The following is a 22,513-nucleotide window of genomic DNA, read 5'->3' as shown; positions in this document are numbered from 1 at the left end:
GCGGCCTTCGGCCGCGCTTCAAAAAAATAACCCTCATCAGTCCAACTCCGGCTACGCAATCCACAGTATTTTTGCGTAGAACTCCTTTTCGCGTGGGCGGCCTTCGGCCGCACTTCAAAAAAATAACCCTCATCAGTCCAACTCCGGCTACGCAATCCACAGTATTTTTGCGTAGAACTCCTTTTCGCGTGGGCGGCCTTCGGCCGCACTTCAAAAAAATAACCCTCATCAGTCCAACTTCGGCTACGCAATCCACAGTATTTTTGCGTAGAACTCCTTTTCGCGTGGGCGGCCTTCGGCCGCACTTAAAAAAAATAACCCTCATCAGTCCAACTCCGGCTACGCAATGCACAGTATTTTTGCGTAAAACTCCTTTCCGTGTTAAAACCATTGAACCCAAAATTAAAACGTCATATGCGTGTATGTAGTAAGCAGGCACAATAACCCCCATTCCCATCATTAACACTAAACTCAAGTACTTAATTTTTGTTTTCATTTGCAGGCATCCGGCAACACCATACTGTTGGCATTCCAATCTTCTTCTTATTCGCGCTTAAAATTGGAATGTGATTGCATAGGCAAATGTATTTGCATTTAATTTTAATAGATATAATTAAAATATTAGCATAAAAATCGGTAAAAACACGCGTGTGAGTGTATATTTGGTGATTTATAGTGAAATGTTAAAAAATATAGAGTGTAATGTGGCAAATTATACTGATGTTCCCAAGGGCATTTTGAATGTAAATAATTAAAAAATTATTATTTCCCGATTAATTTAAAGTTATAAAGAGTGTTCCTTAACACCTCACTAACATCTCCACCAAGTTTCATTAAAAAAAACATTATAGTTTGCCAGAAATTCCAAGATCGGCACTGTTCTAAACTCCAGCCTTAAATTTATTTAAGGAATAAATACGCAACGAATCACCAAGTTTCAACAATTTTTTCTTTTTCTTTTTTGCATAATTTTTTTTTTTGTATTTGTAAATAAATTTAATTTTTTAAATAAAAAAAACTATATAACTTGTAGCTTTCTAGCAAAATTAAAAAAAAAAAAACAAACACTTTCAACTTTTGATTCAGAATTTTTACAAAATACTAGCATAACGAAGTGCAAGTTTCAAAAGGCTCAAAATTCTGGTTGGTTTTTGACAATTTCTCTTTTTCACTGAGGTATTGCACATTCTCCTCCTTAAAAAAAAAGATATCATCTGGCAATGTCAAAAATAAACTCACGAATGAGCAACATTTGAAAAAATTGCTACAGAAATTCTGAGTCGGTTATTGTTGTTCTTATTGTAGAAGCATAAACATTCCCCATACATGTACGGGAAATGTGGTTGAAGTCCTTGTAGAACCGACTGGCGTGGGGACATCTTAGTCGGTGATCGCCAAGCATGATAGATTTCCAGATTTGACAATCCGAAGTAAAATTATGAGAGTAACTTTGGCTGCCAAGTCACCGCAGATTCTGCCCGCTCGTCCAGTCAGTCGTTGTTTGGACTGCAACGAAGTAACATGAGCGGATTTTTTGCTTTCATTTCTTCGTACATCACCAATACAATCTCAGTTTTTTTTTTCATAAACATTCGTTTGTCATAACCGCGTCAACAAATCAACGGCTTCCTTAAAATTCACTGAGAGCCGATTAACGGCCTGATGTGGGCCGCCCCTCTGCATTCTGTATTTCCTGAGTAGTCGCAACTCCAAGAGCGCGCACTTCTCCGCTTTGACGAATTTTGCTTGACTCATTCGATCGCAACCTGAGAGCACCTTCGCGAGACTATAGGCTTACCAGCAGCATTCTTTTAGTTTTTGTTTGATGAACCGCAAGGATAACGGTAGTTACGGAATATAAATTCATTTGTGAGCCATGAAGCAAAGTAATTTTAAAGAGTCGCAGTAATCTGTGCTGGCAGTTTCTTCAAAATGCAGCAAAACGTTTTGAAATATTTAAATTTTTAAAGTAATTTAAAAAAGTGATAAATGTGCATATGAAATGATATTCAACAAACGTTGTATTAAATATTCTTTCATGAAAATACTGTTTAGAGCAAATTTTCTCGAATAATTCTTCTAGAATAATTATAATGTTTCTATGTAGAAGCAAAAAAAAAAAGCAAGAAAAAAAACAAAAAAAATCAATCAAAGAAAAAACCTATTAACCACAAAAAAAAAAAACAAAAAAAAACAATTAAAGCAAAAAAAAAACAATTAAAGCAAAAAACCACAATTAAAGCAAAAACAAAAAAAACAACAATTAAAGCAAAAACAAAAACAATTAGAGCAAAAAAAAACAAACAATTAGAGCAAAACACAAGACAAAAAAACAGTTAAAGCTACACAACAAATAAAATTAAGTGAGAAAATTATAAATAAAATAAAAATTGTGATATACATAAATGGTTCTTATAAATCAAATTAACTTAAGAAAAAACGTTTAGATCGTTTGTGACGCCAAAACTTCGTTCGAGAAAAAGCACGAAATTGTGAACGTATCGGGCGATATGTGTAGAAGTGGTGAAAAATTGGTTTTAAAGAATAGATCGCCGCAAGAATTTGTTTGTGGTGTTCCTATGAACGATTTCAAATTTCGTAGAGACAACTTTTAATTTATATTAAAATATCAATTACACAGGCCAACAAAATCTCGCTTTTTCACAGCTTTTAAAACGGCTATGGGTTTTTCTTGAAGGTTTTTTTATGCTGACAACGAATATGACCTTGAAAATGCTCCAGCACGTCAGGTTTTTTTGCAATTTGAGGTTAAAAAGTCTAAAAATGCAGATTTTGGCCATTTTTTTAATTTTTTTTTGGGCAAGGTAAAGTTTTTTTTTAATTTTCCACAACGGCATCGCAAAGTACTAGTCTTCAGCTTCAAAATGCAGTTTTTTAAATATTTTTACGATTGATATAAAAAAAGTTATTCTATTTTGAATTCGCCCTTTACAGGGGCGTTAGAGAGTTAGAAAGGTTGAATTTGCATATCTAAAAGTCTCCAATTCAAAATAGAATAACTTTTTTTATATCAATCGTAAAAATATTTAAAAAAAATGCATTTTAAAGCTGCAAAGAAGCGACTATTGTTTAACTTTCTTAACAATGCCATACAAAATTCATTAGATATTTAAAAGAAAAGAATAAAGCCATGAATCAACTCAAAGCTCCCAAAAGTCTACTCGAGGCACCAATTCAGTGTCGGTTGGATTTTCCTGCAGCGTCTTACCAAGTGTCGGTGTTAGTTCCTTAGTTGAGGAGTATAATGGTGACAAGTTATTACTTTGCTTAACGCTTAGCTAAGCTGTTGCCATTTCTAGCCGGTTTAGGTGCTAACAAACTCAAGCCTATGCAAAAAACACAAATACTGAACTTTGTAGTGGGAATGCACATACGCATAGGCGTTAAAGTGCTTAGTAAAATATTCTATACATACATATATACATACAGTTGTATTGCCGAAAGGTATGTGGGTATAGAGGTTCCAGCCACTAACACTTCGCGTTCTGACTTTTGCCTTTACGTGTACAAAACCCGCATGCATGCTTGTTACTTTTCCTTTGCCACTGCCCAGCAATCGATATTTGTTGAATTAAATAAAAGTGGAGAAGGGAGCAAAAGAAAATAATTATAAAAATATCGTAAGCGCAATACAAAGCGTGTAACTAATAAACTAAGTTTATTGCACTTTTCCTCTGCAGCTAATGCTAAAACAAATTATGCTCGTAATGCACGAATTAGTCGAGCTTTTAGTGATTTATGGTACATCAACTTGGTTCGAAATCAAATTTTTCATAAATCTTAGTTCTGTTTATAATAGTTTGTAAGAATTCTATATATAAAAAAAAACGTACAAGAAGAAACATTAGCTGCCGTCGAAGTGTATTTTAATAAACTAGCAAAGCGTGTACCGAAATTTTAAGCGCTGCTGACAGCCTGAAAACTATAAAATTATATCGGTTGTCTGGCTAGAAAATATGGCCTTCATTGTGAAAATCGTTGTGTAACAGTGACTTACCGGAATACAAAAAGTTTTGACATATTTGTAAACAGTAAAACCTCGATATAAACAGACCTTTATAAAACATAAAACGCAATATAACAATTTTTTTACTAAAAACCCTAAAAAAACCTATATATGAAACTATATAATATATAATTGGCGCTTACACTCTTTAATGATTGTTTGCCTGCTCCTAATTGAGGGGCGCGTCTTGAAGTTTTTCCTACAGCTGCCTCTGTACGGTAAATAGTTTTTTATGAGGAGTTTTTCATGGCAGAAAGGTACACTCAGAGAGTCTTGTCTCAATTGTTGCAAATCAGTGAAGTGCAAGTGTATTACTACCGTGATAAAAAAAACTTAAAAATAAATAAAAAAATAAAAAAAAAATAAAAAAAAAATAAAAAAAAAATAAAAAAAAAATAAAAAAAAAAATTAAAAAAAAATTAAAAAAAAATAAAAAAAAATAAAAAAAAATAAAAAAAAATAAAAAAATAAAAAAAAATAAAAAAAAAACAATTCAAAAAAAAACTTCAAAAAAAACAAAGCAAATATTCAAAAAAAAAAACACAATTTAAAAAAAATAAATTAAGAAAAAACAAAAAATTAAAAAAAAATAAAAAAACTATAAAACAAGAAAAAAAAATAAAAAAAACTATAAAACAAGAAAGAAAAAAATAAAAAAACTATAAAGCAAGAATTAAAAACAAGAATTTAAAAAATTAAAAAACTATAAAACAAGAATTAAAAAAAATAAAAAAAATATAAAACAAGAATTAAAAAAACACTAAAAAAAACTAAAAACTATAGGAACAAAAAACTAAACACACAAAACTAAAAAACAACTAAAACACTAAACAAACTCAAAAATTAAAAAAAAAATCAAAAATTAAAAAAAAAAATCACAATTCAAACTAAAAAAACTCAAGATAAACGAAACTAAGGTTGATTTTTTTTGTTTTGTTATTTCGCATTTTTTGTTGCATCACGATTTTGATATTCTATTATATAAATATTAGGCAAGATTTACCGAAGCATTCTTCCAACCCTTTCAGTGACTAAAAAAATTATTGGGTTCGAGATAAACAACGCTCTTTCTCCGTCAACCCGGCCGGATGGTAAGACACACGTACCGGAACGACTTACTTACTTCTAGTGGAGCAAAGGGCCTGTGCCCTCTCTCTCTCGCTCTGCAGCATTCCCCGTACATGTTTGGGGAATGTTTATGGTGCTCCTCCTCTCTGCTTCTCTTTTGAAATTACAAAACAATTCTGTAAGTCAAAAGAAAAGAAGAGAGAGAACAAATGACAGCAAATGAATTGCCTAAGATAACTAGGACCAATTTACAAGTAACGGGTAATATTTTAGGAGTGCAGAATTTTCAAAAAAGATATTCATCAAACAAGCTAACCAAAAAACACAACTTTTGCACATTTCTGATAGCGAACAATTCCGAAAGCCAGTATTCGAGTGATCTGTAGGACATCGTATGGCATCATTAGGTTTTTAAAACAGAAGATGCAGCAAAAGTTGTCGCCACTTTTTGGTTCTGGCAAATCAATACCAAGCGCCTAAGTTCTGGATGGTGAACTTGGCGCACTGAGAGTCACATTTTAGTGATGAAATTTTAGTAATCGAAGCAACTCGAGAAATTTACCTGTCCAGAAAATTACCCGTCTAGGTTGTTGTTTTTGCAGCATAAAAATTCCCCTGCACATATTTGGGAAATACTGCTGAAATACAGGTTGTTTTGGGAACTCAGAACCGACTGGATTAACTATGGAGGGGTAGGGGTACATCCAGTTACTCGTCTACGCTAATAAGCCAGCTACGATTAACGACTCAAAGGAAAACATTCGACGAGTCATTAGCGATATGGGACAGGCTATGGCTATGCTGAAGAAAGTTATTTATATACAATTTTGGGTCCATTTAATGGATTGGAATGGAACTCTCATATGACCGCAAAAGCATTGACCATTTCGTAAACTTTTTTTTTCCACTAAAAACAAAATTCTGCACCTCTAAATAAAACACTCCCTTGCCTATACCAGCAACAATGTTATCTAGTAATTTAGCAACATAGTTAACAGAGTTGCAGAAACAATAAAAAACAATAATAACACACAATGAAACAAAAGTCATTACCATCAAATAGCACCGCAGAGCATAACACAACACAGTTCAAAAGGCAGCATAAAAATCTATTTACACAAGGACGAGGAAGCTACGCCTGGCGGACCGGTTACCGCATACAATCGTCCACTGCTGCTTGCTGATCATAATCATCAATTTATATTACATACAAATACATATAAACATATGTATGTACATATGTGTTTTGAACCGAACAAACGAGCATAAAAATAACTTTTGTTACGAATTTGCCGAACGACTAGACTATTTGCTTGATTTGTTCACTGACTGACTGACTGGCGATCTGTGCGCTTGATTAGCTCATTTGACTCTTTTTTCTTGTCTTTTTTTGTTTTTTGTATCAAACTAAAAATTAACTATGTGAACGGCCTGTGCAGTACTTGGTATGCCTATCCCTAAAATCAGTTGAAGCACCCCTCCTACAAAAAAAAAACACAACACTGACTAGCCTTCTTTTTGTCTAGCAATTGCGCCATTTAAACAACTAGTAAACACCAGCAGTCACCAGTCACCAGTAACCCTCCCCAATTTTACAACTGTTTCACTTTTACCACCGGCATTTTTATGCTTTTGTGTAGAAAATTTTAAATTAAAATAAATACTTTCCGGTTTCAATTAGGCAGAAATGAATAATGGGCAGATAATAATGGGCAGATAAGTAAATACTCATACATATTTAGTATTTAGGAATTGGTGAGTTAAGTGCGAATACACTTCGGCATACAAGTATGACGATAAAACAATAATGTCTGATTATTTCATTTTCCATTGGTATAGTGCACACACCCACACAGAGAGGGCATTTTTGTTAATGGTGTAAAGAGCAGTAGGTATGTGTGCAAGTGATTTTAGTGAAGAAGAAATACTGATAAAAATTTAAAATACAAATTGTAGAATTGTAAACGCATGGATCATTTCTATTAAGTTGGTTGAAAATATCAGTAAAAAAATATATAAAAAAAAAACCCCCAAAAAATATATAAAAAAAAAACCAAAAAACATATAAAAGAAAAAACAAAAAAATATATAAAAAATTAATATACAAAAATAAAAAAGTATATAAAACAAAAAAAAACAAACGATATACAAAAAAACCAAACCAAAGTATATAAAAAATAAAAAATATATCAAAAATATATTATTTATAAAAACAAATTTAAAAAATTTATAAAAAAAATAAACAAAATATATAAAAACATATATATACATAATATATAAAATCATATTTATACAAAATACATTGTGTAAAATAAGTACCCGGAATTAAAAAAAAAAACACATTTTTTCATATTATTCATCATTATTTGTTGGATCGCCTTCAAAATAGGCTCCTTTTGAGCCGATACAAATATTCCAACGAACAACCCAGTCATCCATGGCCCGCTGGTAGGCCGGCGCCGGGATGGCCTTCAGCTCCTTTAGCGAATTTTTTTTAATGTCTTCAATCGACTCAAAACGCCTTCCCCGAAGTGGCAATTTTAGTTTTGGGAAGAGAAAAAAGTCACAGGGTGCGAGATCTGGCGAATACGGTGGCTGTTCGATAGTATTTAAGTTTTTGGTCTTGTATTCGCGTACAATCAAGGCTCGGTGCGATGGCGCGTTGTCGTCGTGCAGAATCCACGAATTGTCCTTCCACAATCCGGGCCGTTTACGGCGAATGGCTTCACGTAAACGCCTTAAAACGGATAAATAATATTCCTTATTAACCGTTTGGCCCTCTGGAAGGAACTCAGAGTGCACCACGCCTTGGTAATCAAAGAAAACCGTGAGCATAACCTTCACTTTTGACCGGCTTTGGCGTGGTTTTTTTGGATACGGCTCGTTCTCGAAGCGCCATTCAGACGATTGCTGACTGGTTTGCATATCGTACTCGTAGACCCATGTCTCATCACCAGTTATTATGCGTTTCATGAACGTAGGGTCCGTATTAGCTCGGGAAACCATGTCTTCAGAGACCTCCTTCCGATGCTCTTTTTGCAAAAATCCATAGTAAAATTCGCCAAGTAAACAAAAGATCAACTCACTTTGACTGCAGAATAAAACACACTAAGTAATAGATCCCGTTCTAATAAGGCTTGTGCATTCAAGGACATGTGCACCAACATGAAAAAAGCAAATTTGAAGTGTCAGGTATTCCCGGGAGAGTTTAAATTATAAATTCCGGGTACTTATTTTACACAATGTATATAAAAAAATATATAAAAAAAAATATAAAAATTGTAAAAAAATATAAAAAAATATAAAAAATTATAAAAAAATATAAAAAATTATAAAAAAAAAATAAAAAATTATAAAAAATATAAAAAATTAAAAAAAAAATATAATTATCCTTAAACTAAAGTAAATTAAAAAACTGAGACACAAAAACAAAACACCAAAAATAACAAAAACAAAACAAAAAGTACAAAAGTAAAACCAAAACCTTAAAAAGACAGGTGCGTGTAGAGGGGATATTCACGCTTACTCAGTCGCAGACATTTTTTATGTGGGCTTACACTCTGCCTTGAGATCAAGTAAAAGCTAGCAAGTTGAGCAATTTTATTTTTAAGGATCTTTGTAGCAAAACGCGAGCACTCATTCTTTCTTGCGAAAAATTAAAAAAATATGTACATAGATTCTTATCCTTAATATCTTAATTATTCATTTTACAAAACAAAAAAAAAGGCATTTAATTTACGCATATTGACCACGAAAACTTGTCTCTCATTGGTCACTAACTAACGCACTTTATTCAATAAAATTCATTAAAAAACTATATGTAAAAAAAGGTTTTAATTTCACTCAAATTTAGTTGCCAAATATACCCAATATATGTATGTATATAAGGGCGTCTTTATAAATATTAGTAAGTCGATAATTAGATGATATTTACCATCTCCTGCGAGAGCGCAACTTCCTCAGCACTACGCGCTTCGAACATAAATTCATGAAGTAATTTCATCATGGGTAAACGCCTCTTAGAACACGAACACACCCACACACAGAGTAACAATTTTTTTAATTTTCTTCGAGGATTTTTTTATTTTAAAACTTATCAATTTTAATATTGCACTTTGGTAGTATATACAAATTCTGCATACATATAAAAATTTCAAGCCAGAGCCAAGTATTGAGAGTTGAGGCGTTATTTGTAAATTTGTATGGAAATTTTTATAAAATTACTATAAATCTACACTTGAGTTGTCGCGAACGCACAAATTTGCATCTGAATGGTGAAACTAAACGGAGTTGATAAGTTGAAATAGGAAAATAAAAATAACGACATAAATACTTTTGGAAGAAATAAAAGCATTCACAACAAAAAACAGGGTCACAAAAATTGGCAAGACGGCTTATTTGTGGGCTTACAAAGCACTAATCACACAATATAGAGCGTAAAATTTCACATTTTTTAACAATAAATAAAACGGCTAGAAAATGTTTTATGCACAGTTCTCATGGTTTGGTTTTGCACTTTTTCACTTTTTTCAACTTTTTCTTATTTAATTTCTTCTTCTTTATTTTATATATACTTTTTTTACATTTCTACTATTTTTTTTATTTACAGTTTTGCTGCATTTTTTAATTAATTTTTTTTTTTTTTCTTATTTTATTTTTTATTTCCTTATTTAATTTTTTATTTTCTTACTTTTTTTATTACATTTTTATTTTTAATTTGGTTTTTTACATTTTTTTATAGTTTTTTATATTTTTTTTGTTTACATTTCATTGTATTTTTCTGCGTTTATTTTAATTTTTATATACATACAGACATATGTACACATACTCATACATTTGCGTTTACTTTTTTATTTCTTTCATATCAATAAACCTATTTAGTTTATTAGTTTTAATAAGTGAATAAAAATACCGACATATTTACCAAAATTTATGTAACGAAAAAATCCAAACAAAAGAAGGTTTCACTTCACACAAAAGGGGGAAGGGACGGAACTTCTTTCCAGATTAACAAACCACACATAACATAAAATTCCACGTTTTTTTTTTTTTAAATAAATAAAACCGATGTTAGATGGAGACAGTATTTAAATATTTTTAATTAAAAATTTCTTGAGATTTTTCTTTTTTACTTTTTTTATTTTATGTAGTTTTTTTTCTTATTTTTAGTTCTTTTTTTAGCATTTCCTTTTATTTTTTACTTTTATTTTTATTTATTTTTAATTTTTTGTTTTTTTGTATATAATTCTTACTTTTGACATTTTTTTATGCCAATAAATTTATAAATCATATTTAAGCACTTCATCACATTAATATTTATTATGCATTTTTTTATTTTTACTTCTTTATTTATTATTTTTATTTGCTTTTTACTTTCATTTTTTTTATTTATTTTTAATTTTTGTTCATTTTTATTTTTAATTTTAATTTTTTTTTGTTTTTAATATTTTGGTACTTTTTTGTACCAATAAATCTATAAATCATATTCAAGCACTCCACATATTTTTATTAGCCATTTTTTGTAAACAAAATTATTGCAGCATCTCTAAATAAGGACAACATAATAAAATAATCTCAACACATTCAATTGATATTTCATATTTCAAGTTTTCACTTTGCTTCGTTATTTTGTTCGTTTTCAATTAATTTTAAGTATTACTTTACACTTGTTGTTATTTCAACTGTAGCATTTCACCAACAGCTGCTGTTGAAAAGCAGGAATGCCAATGAATAGGAACCAAGAAATACATTCAGCTTTTGAATTTGTAAAGGCAATGGAATCAGCTTAAGCGTAGCTCTTGGAAATGCACTCGCATATACCGGCAAAAGAAACACCAACTCATCTACATACACAAACTAATGTCTTCGCGTATTCACACAGCCACAGTGGTAGCCGAGCCACAAACTAGGAAGCAAAGACTACATTGAAATTTTCGAGCAACCCACTTTTGTTGGTGTTTCACCTTCGCCACGAGCAAAAGTTGCCTAAGCAAAGAATATCACTTGCACCTGTGTCCTGTGGCTGACTCACTGGCCGGCGTATGTGTGTGTGTGTGTGTGTTTTTATTACATATTTTTATTGGTTGAATATTTAAAATGTGGGGCGACTGTTAAATTTGGCAGTTGTGGCATTGAAATGAGAACAGAAAGCGGTTTTTACATTTTTGCACAATTAAATTTTTTACTTAAAAAATTAGTTTTTATGTATATTTTTGTTTCTTGTATTATTTCCTTTTTGTTTTTTATTTATAATTTTTTTATTGTATTATTTTTTTATATTAATATATTGTATTATTTTAATTTTTTTTTTTTTTTAATTTTAATATTTTTCTCTACATTAAAAAAACTTTAATTTTTGATTTCAATTTTTCCATACGCTCACAATTGTTAACACAAAAACAAACAAAAAAAATGATTTCGCACGCACTCTTATGACAGCAGGCAGACTAAAATATGTAAATTATAGAAAAACACACATTGTAACAGTTAAGCCAACGACAGCAATTCACACAAAATAAATATCGAATCGAGCTATGACGACCCGTGTCACTCAATTTTAAACGCCGACTCCACGCCAAAGGCTAAGAGTTTATGCGAAAACTTGGCAAATTTTTGCTTACAGGTAAACGCTAACAGAGCAAGACTGAGACTGACTGCCTAACGGCCTAGCTACCTAATCGACAACGCGGTGAGTGAGGCGAACAAGTCGCATTAATGCACTGAGTAAAAGAGTGAGGGCAGAGAGTGAATCTCAAGAAGAAAACTAAACACAAATACACCAAACCACCCAAGTGCGAGAAACATTAGAAAAATCACATTCAGGCACAACGAGAAATACAAATGCGTGAGTGCCACCACACTTTTAAAGCCTGAGAGCCAAATCTATGTGTGTGTATACTGAAATTTGTTTATTTTATAATGACGACAAATCAAACAACAAATCAAATGCGCAAAAACACGTGTGTGGCGATCAGTGTATGAAACGAGCGGAGCGAGCGAACAAAACAAACGAGAAACAGAATATTTGCAATAGAAACAAAATAATTGATTAACAAAAGCGATAATTTATGTATTTAAGCATTTCGATAGAAGTAGCAACATTCACTTGGCGATACAATGGCAGAGAGGGGGAGGAGCATTTGAAGGAAAATGAACGTATGCATGGTATATTAAATTCGGAATAAATGACAAAATTCTCCAAAATTCAGCAAAACCAAACATAAACCCGATCAAGGCGAATCTAAACAAGTTGGTGGCACACAAGACCGACACCAACATTTTGTACATAAGAATATCACGACAAAAGAAAGTTGAGTAGTAGTACAATAAACTGCATTTCGTTATTTCATTTTGTGTTGGCAGCCTAGATTTGTCTTGAATCCACAACACAAAGACCAGACTGCTTTAGAAAAATTCAAAACAATTCGGACCCCCCACAGAATCCATCCAAGTAGGATTTTTCTAAATTCTACAACAGAAAAAAAAACAAGGCATCAGTGAGTTCGAAGTTTTCTAATTTTTGTAAATGGAGACGTGCGTCAATCAAATTTGACACTTGTGAACTAGACAGCTGCAGTATCGTTCCCACGACAGTAGGTTCTACATAACCGGAACGACTCGGATTTATATTCGGCCAAGGACTGTCACTTCTAGTAAAAAGTGATTCAAAAACAAAATTGAAATATTAATTTTGCGCCACTTCCTAATTAGATAGAGTTGCACGTCGGAACGGAAAATGTCTTTCAACTCTCTACTTTTGCCGTACGAAAAGTCCGGCCCAACAACAGTGTAGGCAACTTAACATATGGGCTGAAAAGTCCATTGTTCACAATTAGTTTTAATCATCAACGTAATTTCCATCAAGAACAAACGCAATCATTCCAGCGCCGCTCTAACATTTCAATACCACTTTTGTTGATCGATTTATCTTTTGCTTCAAAATAAGCTTCAGTTTCAGCGATAACCTCTTCATTCGCACGAAATTTTTTACCGGCGAGCATTTTTTTAGGCCTGCTTAGGCCAGTAATGGCTGGGACTCAAAACGATTTTTTTGGATTTTTTCGAAGATTTCTGGTCTTACTGTCTCATTTGACGTCCACTGCATTGTGCACCATTGGTGTCTCTACGACCACGTTTGAAGTCAGCAAACTATCGTTTTATTGTTGTTTCTGATGGAGCGGATCTCCATACCACTTTTAAAGCCATTGCTTCATTTGAACGGTATTTGTTCACATCAAGAAACAGTGTAAAATTAAAACACGAAATTATTTTTGTTTCATTATTTTGAAAATAACAAAACTAGCGTCACTTTTAGCTCTACAACTAACGAACTAATGATTAGAATATCATGAAATTTTAACAGCTGTCTTTTTAAGGTTAGTACTAATTGAAAAAGAGATGAATGCAATAAAACTAGTGTAATCTATGTGTTAGAACAGAACAGCTGATTTTATTTTATACGCCAATACTTTCAATGTTTTGTTAGCATATAAGACTTTCCATGACGTTGTCATTGTATTTCTTTATGATTTATCTCATAAAAGGTAAAAAATAAGCCTGTATATCTTATAACAAACGATTTCTGTCAGCTGGTTTGAGTGGCATATGTTTTGATTTCTCACCTTTTTCACCTCTTTTTAGCGCCCTACTTGGAGCTACGTAATGCCAACAAAGAGTTACGTACAGTTTCTGTGGAGTAAACTTTTCAGCATAACTAGTATTGCAAAATTAAAGCTAGTGTTAGTAGTACCACATAGCATAAACTACCTTTTTATTCACTCATCCTATTCTGATATTTTGCTGCAGATGCACTCGAACCGCTTTGTTTCAAAAATCACAAAATGTAATCTACGTAGCGCTAAAAGCATTAAAGTCTCATTTGAAGTACACCTCATGCGTACTTGACGTCCACGCATTTTACAAAAAGCACAAACAACATCGAATACCTCCCCGTAGGCGTATATGCATTTAGGTACCCCCGAAACACATTATTGCGCGCTGGTGGCACTCGTCACATGATTTGCTTATTTCATGAGTTATTCTAAGTTCGAGTGATCACTCAACACCCAATGACGGATAGACAGAAAATAGTGTTGCCAATAATGCCAACCATCCACCATAAGAACTACTCTTGTCTGGCATTAAAAAATTTCCTGCCTGACGCCTTGAAAAAAAAACCAAGAAAACCAGCAGCAATCAAAATAGAATGAAAACGAAAGAAAAGAAGAATGCCTACTCCATTGGAGAACACGTTTTACCGCTGCTTTTGTACTCGTAGATTGGATCATCGCGGAAACGTGTGTAACAAGTTAGGAGCTAGCAGCTGAAGAGAAAAATGAAAGAAAAAAAGCGGACAGTAATTAAAAAGTTCGACAAGGTTCGTTGTACCGATTGATGTGACGACTTTCAATAAATGAAGCTGTCAACATTTTTTTACGAGCAAATGCCTCTAGCAGCAAAACTCGCTATGCTGTGCAAATGAGCATTCCAGAGTGTAACTTAGACGCGAGAAATTGTAGGACGAGAGAAAAAGAATCAGAATTCACCCTTTTAGCGTAGCATGACGAAAAAAACCTTGAAATGTTTTTGTTCTTATTCTCTTTAGTACACCGTGAACTTGAAATTTTTTGCTGAATACTTATTTTTAGACCAACACTAAAGATTTAATTTTGTACTTTCGATACAAATGAGTGCAAATTTTAAAACATGACTGACAACACAACTACGCTACTGCGATCGAATTGGAAATAGAGGTTTTATTTATACATTTTACAAACTTTATTCTTCCAAATCAATTTCGTTCACCTGCAGCAAAATACACTTACGCCATGTTTGTTCAATTCTTGAAAGAGTTTTTAAACTGAAACTTAAGTTGAAACTCTTTAAGTACTCCGGGATTGTTTTGTTGTTTCTTTTTTAATCAATAAAATTAAAAGAATGCGATGGTAAAATATATTTAGATACACTTGAGGACATAATAATAGGATCGCCATGTTTGGACCAGCTTTTTCACTTTTCTTTTTTTTTAATTTTCAGAATTTTATAATATTTCTAACTAAAAAGTCTTACTTTTTTAAGAAATTTTTAATTTTTTTTTAATTTTGTACAAAGTGTGCAACTTATTGCTATATGTCTTTTGTTGTAATATGAGCTATATTTTTATAAAGAATAATAGAAAAAACATTTATAAAATGAATAAAAAAAAATTAAAAAAATAAAAAAGTATATAAAAAATTAGAAAAAATATTAAAAAAAAATATATATAAAAAAAATAAAAAATATATAAAAATAAAATAGATATATAAAAATAAAATAAATGTAAAAAAATAAAATAAATACAGAAAAAATAAAATAAATATAGAAAAAATAAAGTAACTACATATATAAAAAATAAAAACAAAAATATAAAAAATAAATATAAAAAAAAATAAAAAAGTTAAATAAATTATAATATTATAGGAAACAATAAAAAAATAGAAAAACAATTATAAAATAAACAAAAAACCAATTATAAAAAAATTAAAAAATAAAGAAAAATAAAACAGAAATATAAAAAATAAAAACAAAATATAACAAAATTAAAAAATAATTTAAAAAAAAATAAAAAATATTACAAAATTATAAGAAACAATAGAAAAACATATAAAAAACATAAATAAAATTAAATTTATTAAAGATATAAAAATTAAAAAAAAATATATAAAAACAGAACCAGTCAATTAATAGACAAAAACCTTAGGGTTATGGTTATTATTAAAGATATCTCTGATACCGACCTCACCTCCAAACTTTCGTTCAGATTCTACTTCAGTACAATAAAGCATTCAAGAATACATTGTGTATGGCATTTGCTCTAGCTTCTTAATTTGCTACTTCGCAAAAAACAAAAAACAAAAAAAAACAGGCGCAGTTGTTCTTGTTGCTTGTATACAAAAGCAGAAATCATTTCCAAATAGTAGTCTTACACGATTCTATTTGTATGTTACATGGCACAAAGCCCAGTACATAATGTATGTATCTGTGTGTGAAAAACCGCTGCTTCTAAACTCAAGGAAGAGATGTATAAACGCGATGGTATAATCGCTAAGCGTTTACAATTATTTAATTTGACAAATAATTTACAAAGCAATTAACTGTCAATTAAATTGGCATAATTGCCGGCAAATTCAGATGGGTAGCTAAAAGCTAAAGTAAAGATAAAGAAGCAAATAAAAACAATAAAATAGAGAAACGCGAGCCGGTCACAGATAACATGCAGAATACGATTCATAAAGAGAGCTATTCCACAACAAGAATTATAGATTCTCTCCACCGTGGTTCCGCAATGGGGTTGAGTGAAATAATTTTTTGGAGAACCGTGCTGGCGAGAATTCCCTCCGTGTGTGCGTGTATGATGTGAACAAACGGGCAAAGCAGCGGAACATCTGGTGAACAAGAAATGAGCGATCGCCAACTTACTTCTCGCGATGTGAGAACGAGCGAGTAACGAATAGTTGTGATTAAATATGCAAAAAGCGTCATTTTCAGTGCGGGCACATGGCGTTCACTCTGGGGCCTAGGGCACTAATTATGAGATCAAATACAACAAAGAGTGAATTCGTTTCATTTCTTTGTTTTTGTTTTTGTGTTTCGTTTTCATTTGCCTTTTTGGAATCTGATTTAAACCATTTGACAAAGAAGAAGTAGCGTAAAACCAGCAAAAGTACAAGCAAAATGAAGTAAAAAACCGAAATGGGGAGAAACAGAAATAAAATTAGCGTGAATACAACAGAAACAAAATATACAAACTCAAGACACGTGCAAACGCTTTTCAGCTAAGAAAAATTGAACAAACAAAACTAAAACACAAGCAGGTAAACCAAAAAAGTAAGCATTGTGAAGAAACATGTGGAAGCAATGGCAAATAATATTCAGCATACATCCAAAACAGAAAGAGGCAAGATGAGCAAATATTTTGAGTGTAGAATCGCACAGCCCACTTTGCTGAAAAACTTTAGTAACTTTCATTCGTTTATCAATTGCAAATAATTCGAGAGAACAAGTGAGGCATATTGTTACAACTCTAAAAATTGTAACGAAATAAGCTATTAAATGTATAATTGCAGTAAATGTAAATGCCGGCCGGTAACAAGTGATCCGGTCCAACGCTCTTAACCGGCTGCTTGTCGGTCAGACAACTCACATGTACGCAAAACATGTGCAATCAATAAGCACATCTGAGTACATGGGAAGAGAGAGAGGAGGCAGCTGGGGGCCTACATTTCTAGAATGTGGAAAGAAAACGATGGGTGAATGCAAGTGAGCATAGACTCAGCAGATAGTATACAATTCAAACTCAGGCAGCAAAAAATATAAATAAATTTACGTAAATGTATTTATGAATGTACGAATATATTTATGTATACTCGTATATATATATATATATATGTGTGTGTGTGTGTGTGTGTGTGTGTGTGTGTGTGTGTGTGCATGTAAAAATAGCATCCATGAGAAGTTAACATTTTATTACAAAACTATTGGGAAGCTTCTTACTGAACTATTTCTGTAATTTTTCACTCCCATATTTGTATCTCTACTTGCACACTGCGGATTCAGTGCAAAAATGTGGAGTTTTAAATACTTCGTATTTCTTTCGAAAAATAGGCGTAACATTTTAAACAAAGTTATGTGCAAATGTAACGCAACGAAACATTTCATAGTAGAAATTTATTACTTCATCTTTTCTTTCATATAACTAATACTGGACATTTTTTTTTAATGAAGAAAATGCACAAGACCTTTTTTTTAGCTTATGTTTTTGTTATGGTGTTCTCTTATGTATAAATTTTTGTGTGAATTTTTATTTATTTTAAAAATAACTAAATTGTTTATATTCTAAGTAGTTAATTTTATAAATCAAAGAAATTTGGCAGTAGTAATTTTCTATATTGTAGTATTGGCTAAATTTGTGCCAGCAGTCGCGGTTACACAAATAATACAAAAAAAATTGTTTTGTAAAAATTAAATTTTATGTAAATAGAATATGTATAGTTTTATTACTAGGATTAGGGACCCTATTATTTAAATATAAATAATAATACTGAGGCTGTAATAGTTATTTCCCTGAAACTTAAGGGGGAACGCCACTGTAGGGGGTCAAAAAAATAGTCAATTTTTGAGAATTGTTTTTTGTAAGTAGGAATGATTATTTGAGGATCGGACAAAAGGCAATTTTTATATATGTATTAAACGATGTTGATGTAAATTTTTATTAAAAAATATTGAAAATAGACAAATTTATGTAAATAAACGTAAAGAGTTAAAAAAAAATCACGTCATCTGGTGGCAGCGATACAGCAATGAATAATCATCGGAAATCAAAAAAACTAAAAATTTTATTAATCCACACAATAGTGGCTATCGTTGTACGTAGCCGTTTTTTTTTTCTTTTTTTTTTGACAAAATGCTGGTGATTTGAATTTCGATGCGTGTTTTTCACCAATTTTTTTTGATTCTCAACAGGCATAAAAAAATAGTTGTTTTCAAATTTTTCAAAATCGACTACGTACAACGATAGCCAATGTGAACAAAAATTTTGAAAAAAAGAAAATTAAAATCGGTTCATTAGTCTTCGAGAAATCATTGCCACCGTATCAAAAAGTGTCGTTTTGAGAAATAAGCGTTTAAAGTTTTCATTGCGTATTCAATAGTTCTGCATGCAGTTACATCTATCTTGTATATTTAATTTTTAAGACTTTAAGTTAATAATTTTTTTAACTTATTTTTGAATATTTATACTTTCAGAAAATGCATTTTTTTTAACAGTGGCGTTACCCCTTAAGACATTTGGCGATATTTTAGCCTATTATTTCAAAAATATAAAAAAAAAATTAAATTTTTCTTTTAATAAAAAAAAAAAAATAAAACAAAAAATATTTAAAGAACCAAATAAAACAAAAAAACATAAATTAAATTAAAACAAAATAAAAACAGGAATAAAAAATTAAAAAAATTTAATAAAAAACTAAGAAAATACAATAAAAAATTAAAACAATAAAAAATTAAAAAAAAATACAATAAAAAATTAAAAAAAAATTAATAAAAAATTAAGAAAATACAATAAAAAATTAAAAAAATTAAAACAATAAAAAGCTCGTCAATAAGAGCGAAATTCCAAACCAACCACGCGGCAGAGCCAGAATACCTCTAGAGCCATCCGATCCGGAAACTATTCTGGAGCTACTGAAGATCGGAAACCCGAACCTACCCACCGAAAACTGGAGGGTAGTTAAGGTGGAAGAGCCTTCAGGAAACTCCAGGCACATCACGCTGCTCCTGGACCAGGAAAGCGTTAAAGCACTGGACGACCGCAAGGGGATTGTGGCGTTCGGGTTCATCATCACTACCATTTGGACCTATCAGCCGAAAAACCTCCTCGCACCCAGCGAAGAGAGTACGGCGGCCCCCAAGATGGATGTCGATAAGCCTCTCTCACAAGCTTCGACGATTGAGTCCGACTCGGAATCGAACAGCGAACTTGTGGGACACTTATTTAACATTCAACTCGGGGACGAGGATAGACTTCTAGATAGCAGTGATGACGCGAACGACACAGTCATTGAATGTGCGTCTAAAAGTGCTGCAGATTAATCTGCACCACTCTAAGGCTGCCTCGGCAGCCCTCATTCTTCGTCTCTCTGACCTCAGAGAAGACATCATTCTCATCCAAGAACCTTGGATATCAAACAACAAGATATGCGGCCTGAAAGATAGGCACTACACCTTGTTTCAAGGTGAGGCTAACGTTAGATCGCGCTCTTGTATTCTCATTCGAAAACATATTAATGCTTTTCTTCTTCCCTTTAGCAACGCTGACACCACTGCCATAGAGGTTGAAGCTGTCCACGGCCCGATCTGGATTGTGTCGGCTTACATGCCTTACGACGCAGCGGAGGCGCCTCCTCCTGAAGCAGTGAGAAGGCTCGTCAATACGGCGCATCTGAAGCAGAAACGCATCATCATTGGAGCAGACGCTAATGCCCATCATATCGTTTGGGGTAGTACAAACAACAACACACGAGGTGAGCAACTCTTTGACTACATTCTAGCGAATAAGCTTGATATATGTAATAGAGGTGATGTCCCTACGTTTCTTAACTCGTCTAGAAGAGAGGTACTCGATATTACTCTTGCTAGCGAATCATGTACACAACTGGTGCAGGACTGGAGCGTTGATAAACACCACTCTTTTTCCGACCACCAATATATAACATTCACTTTAAAAGCCGAAACGGCAAAACCCATGAAGTACCTTAACAAAAAACGTATGAATTGGATCAAATATAAAGAACATCTTGCCAATGGACTTCCTGATATCAGGCAGTTTGAAATGGAAAATAAAAACGAAATCGAAAACGCTGTCAACATGATAACGAAGACGTATCAAAGCGCAGCACGACAATCTTGCCCCCTGACGAAAACAGGAGGTAAGCATAAACCTTTCTGGTGGACTCCAGAAATCTCAGAACTTCGCAATCGAACTCGGAAACTCTTTAACCAATCTAAAATAACAGACGAATGGGAAGAATATCGACAATGTCTCAAAGACTTTAAGAAAGCCGTCAGAAGTGCAAAACGCACATCCTGGCGATCATACACTCAAGAATTAGAGAACACTTCAGAAGTAAGCAGGCTACGCAAGATTCTTGCATCAAACCCAGTCTCTCCCAGTTTTATCATGACTCAAGATGGAACTTGGACTACTTCAACTGACCACACTCTTAGAATACTTCTAGAATCTCACTTTCCAGGCTGTGTTGCCAACTTACCTGCACTTCCCAGTACTCTTCAGAGTAATTATGGGAATAGATCAGATCTAATCAGCTCTAATAGCATCTCTACAGCAATACTAAGCTTTAAAAAATTTAAATCACCAGGTCCTGACAACATCATTCCAGCAGAACTTCAAGAAGGACTGGAAGTTCTACTGCCTTGGTTAACAAGGATCTTTAACAAGTGTTTAAATCTCTCTTACCTTCCGACAATTTGGAAGAAATCGAAGGTAGTATTCATTCCGAAAACGGGGAAGCCTTCACACTGCAAACCAAACGACTTCAGGCCTATTAGCCTAACCTCTTTTTGCTTAAAGGCTTTTGAAAAAGTCTTAGATGAGCAAATCAAAACCCAACTTGATACTAAGTTGATCTCTGAGGCACAACATGCCTACACTAAAGGGAAATCGACTGAAACGGCACTTCATTCACTGGTGCAAACAGTGGAAACTTCCCTTCACAATAAGGAGTACTCTCTTGTCGCATTTATGGACATAGAAGGTGCTTTTAATAATATTGAACCCAACGCTATTTTGTCTGAAATTGCCAAATTGGGTATTAATTACTCCATCCGAAAGATGATCGAACAAATGCTCCAAAATAGAATAATCACTTCAGAGCTTGGGTTAAGCCGCATGAGAATGTACGCCGTCAAAGGCACTCCTCAAGGCGGAGTACTTTCACCCCTTCTCTGGAATCTCGCTGTAAACAGTTTGCTTCGAAATCTCGAAAAAGCAGGCTGTAAGGTTGTAGCCTATGCAGATGATATTGCACTCTGCGTGTCAGGCAAACACCTGAATACCCTCACTGAGCTCATGCAACGCTCAATCAATATTCTGTCAAAATGGTGCACCGAATGCGGACTAAATGCGAATCCAGCAAAGACAGATCTTGTTCTCTTCAATAGGAAACAACAATCTCCTCCACTGCAAACAATAACTTTAAAAGGGGAATCATTACTCCTATCTGATTCAGCTAAATATCTAGGAGTTATTCTAAATAGGAAGTTGAGTTGGAAATTGAACATCGAAAACAGATGTAAAAAAGCTTTCATAGCTCTCTATACTTGTAAGAAAGCTATAGGCAAAACCTGGGGGTTTTCACCTCGGATCATTTATTGGATATACACCTCGATCATCAAACCGATACTCTTCTACGGTGTGGTTGTATGGTGGACAGCACTCGGAAAACGATGCAGAGTAGCCACAATTGATCGAGTCCAAAGAACAGCCTGCCTCCTGATAACAGGATGCTTAAGTACAACACCTACTAAGGCTCTAAATACGTTGCTTCACTTGTTCCCTATCGATCTGGCTGGCAAAGCGATTGCAGCGAAAGCAGCGACACGCATGAATGCTATATCAAAATGGAATAAGTATCTTGGCCATTCAGCCATACTGAACAGGAACACTGTTATCTCTCCCGACATAGACTATCATGTAAGTCTTCCATCACCACCCTTGCTATTCTCCTGTTCACTCCCAACTAGGGAAGAATGGAAGACAAATCTAACCGAAATCGATGGCCCGCTGATTATATATACAGATGGTTCAAAACAAGACGGCAAAGTGGGATTTGGAATCTTTTCCAAATCCCCTCACATCAATCT

General features: G+C 33.0%; 1 protein-coding gene and 1 long non-coding RNA gene across 2 annotated transcripts in view; one reads left to right on the top strand and one right to left on the bottom strand.

Annotated features, from left to right (window-relative positions):
- Nucleotides 1-22,513, bottom strand: part of LOC128868091 (maternal protein pumilio-like) — a 198,677-nt gene that overhangs the window by 148,476 nt on the left and 27,688 nt on the right. The gene's annotated exons all lie outside the window — the stretch shown is intronic.
- Nucleotides 11,121-22,513, top strand: part of LOC128868102 (uncharacterized) — a 47,421-nt gene continuing 36,028 nt past the window's right edge. Inside the window, exon 1 of the long non-coding RNA XR_008455064.1 lies at nucleotides 11,121-12,259. This is a non-coding gene — a long non-coding RNA (uncharacterized LOC128868102). The remainder of the gene's footprint in view (nucleotides 12,260-22,513) is intronic.

Source organism: Anastrepha ludens, chromosome 2 (genome assembly GCF_028408465.1).
Source record: "Anastrepha ludens isolate Willacy chromosome 2, idAnaLude1.1, whole genome shotgun sequence".
NCBI classification, from domain to species: Eukaryota; Metazoa; Arthropoda; class Insecta; order Diptera; family Tephritidae; genus Anastrepha; species Anastrepha ludens.
This window is presented reverse-complemented; position numbering and strand designations above follow the sequence as displayed.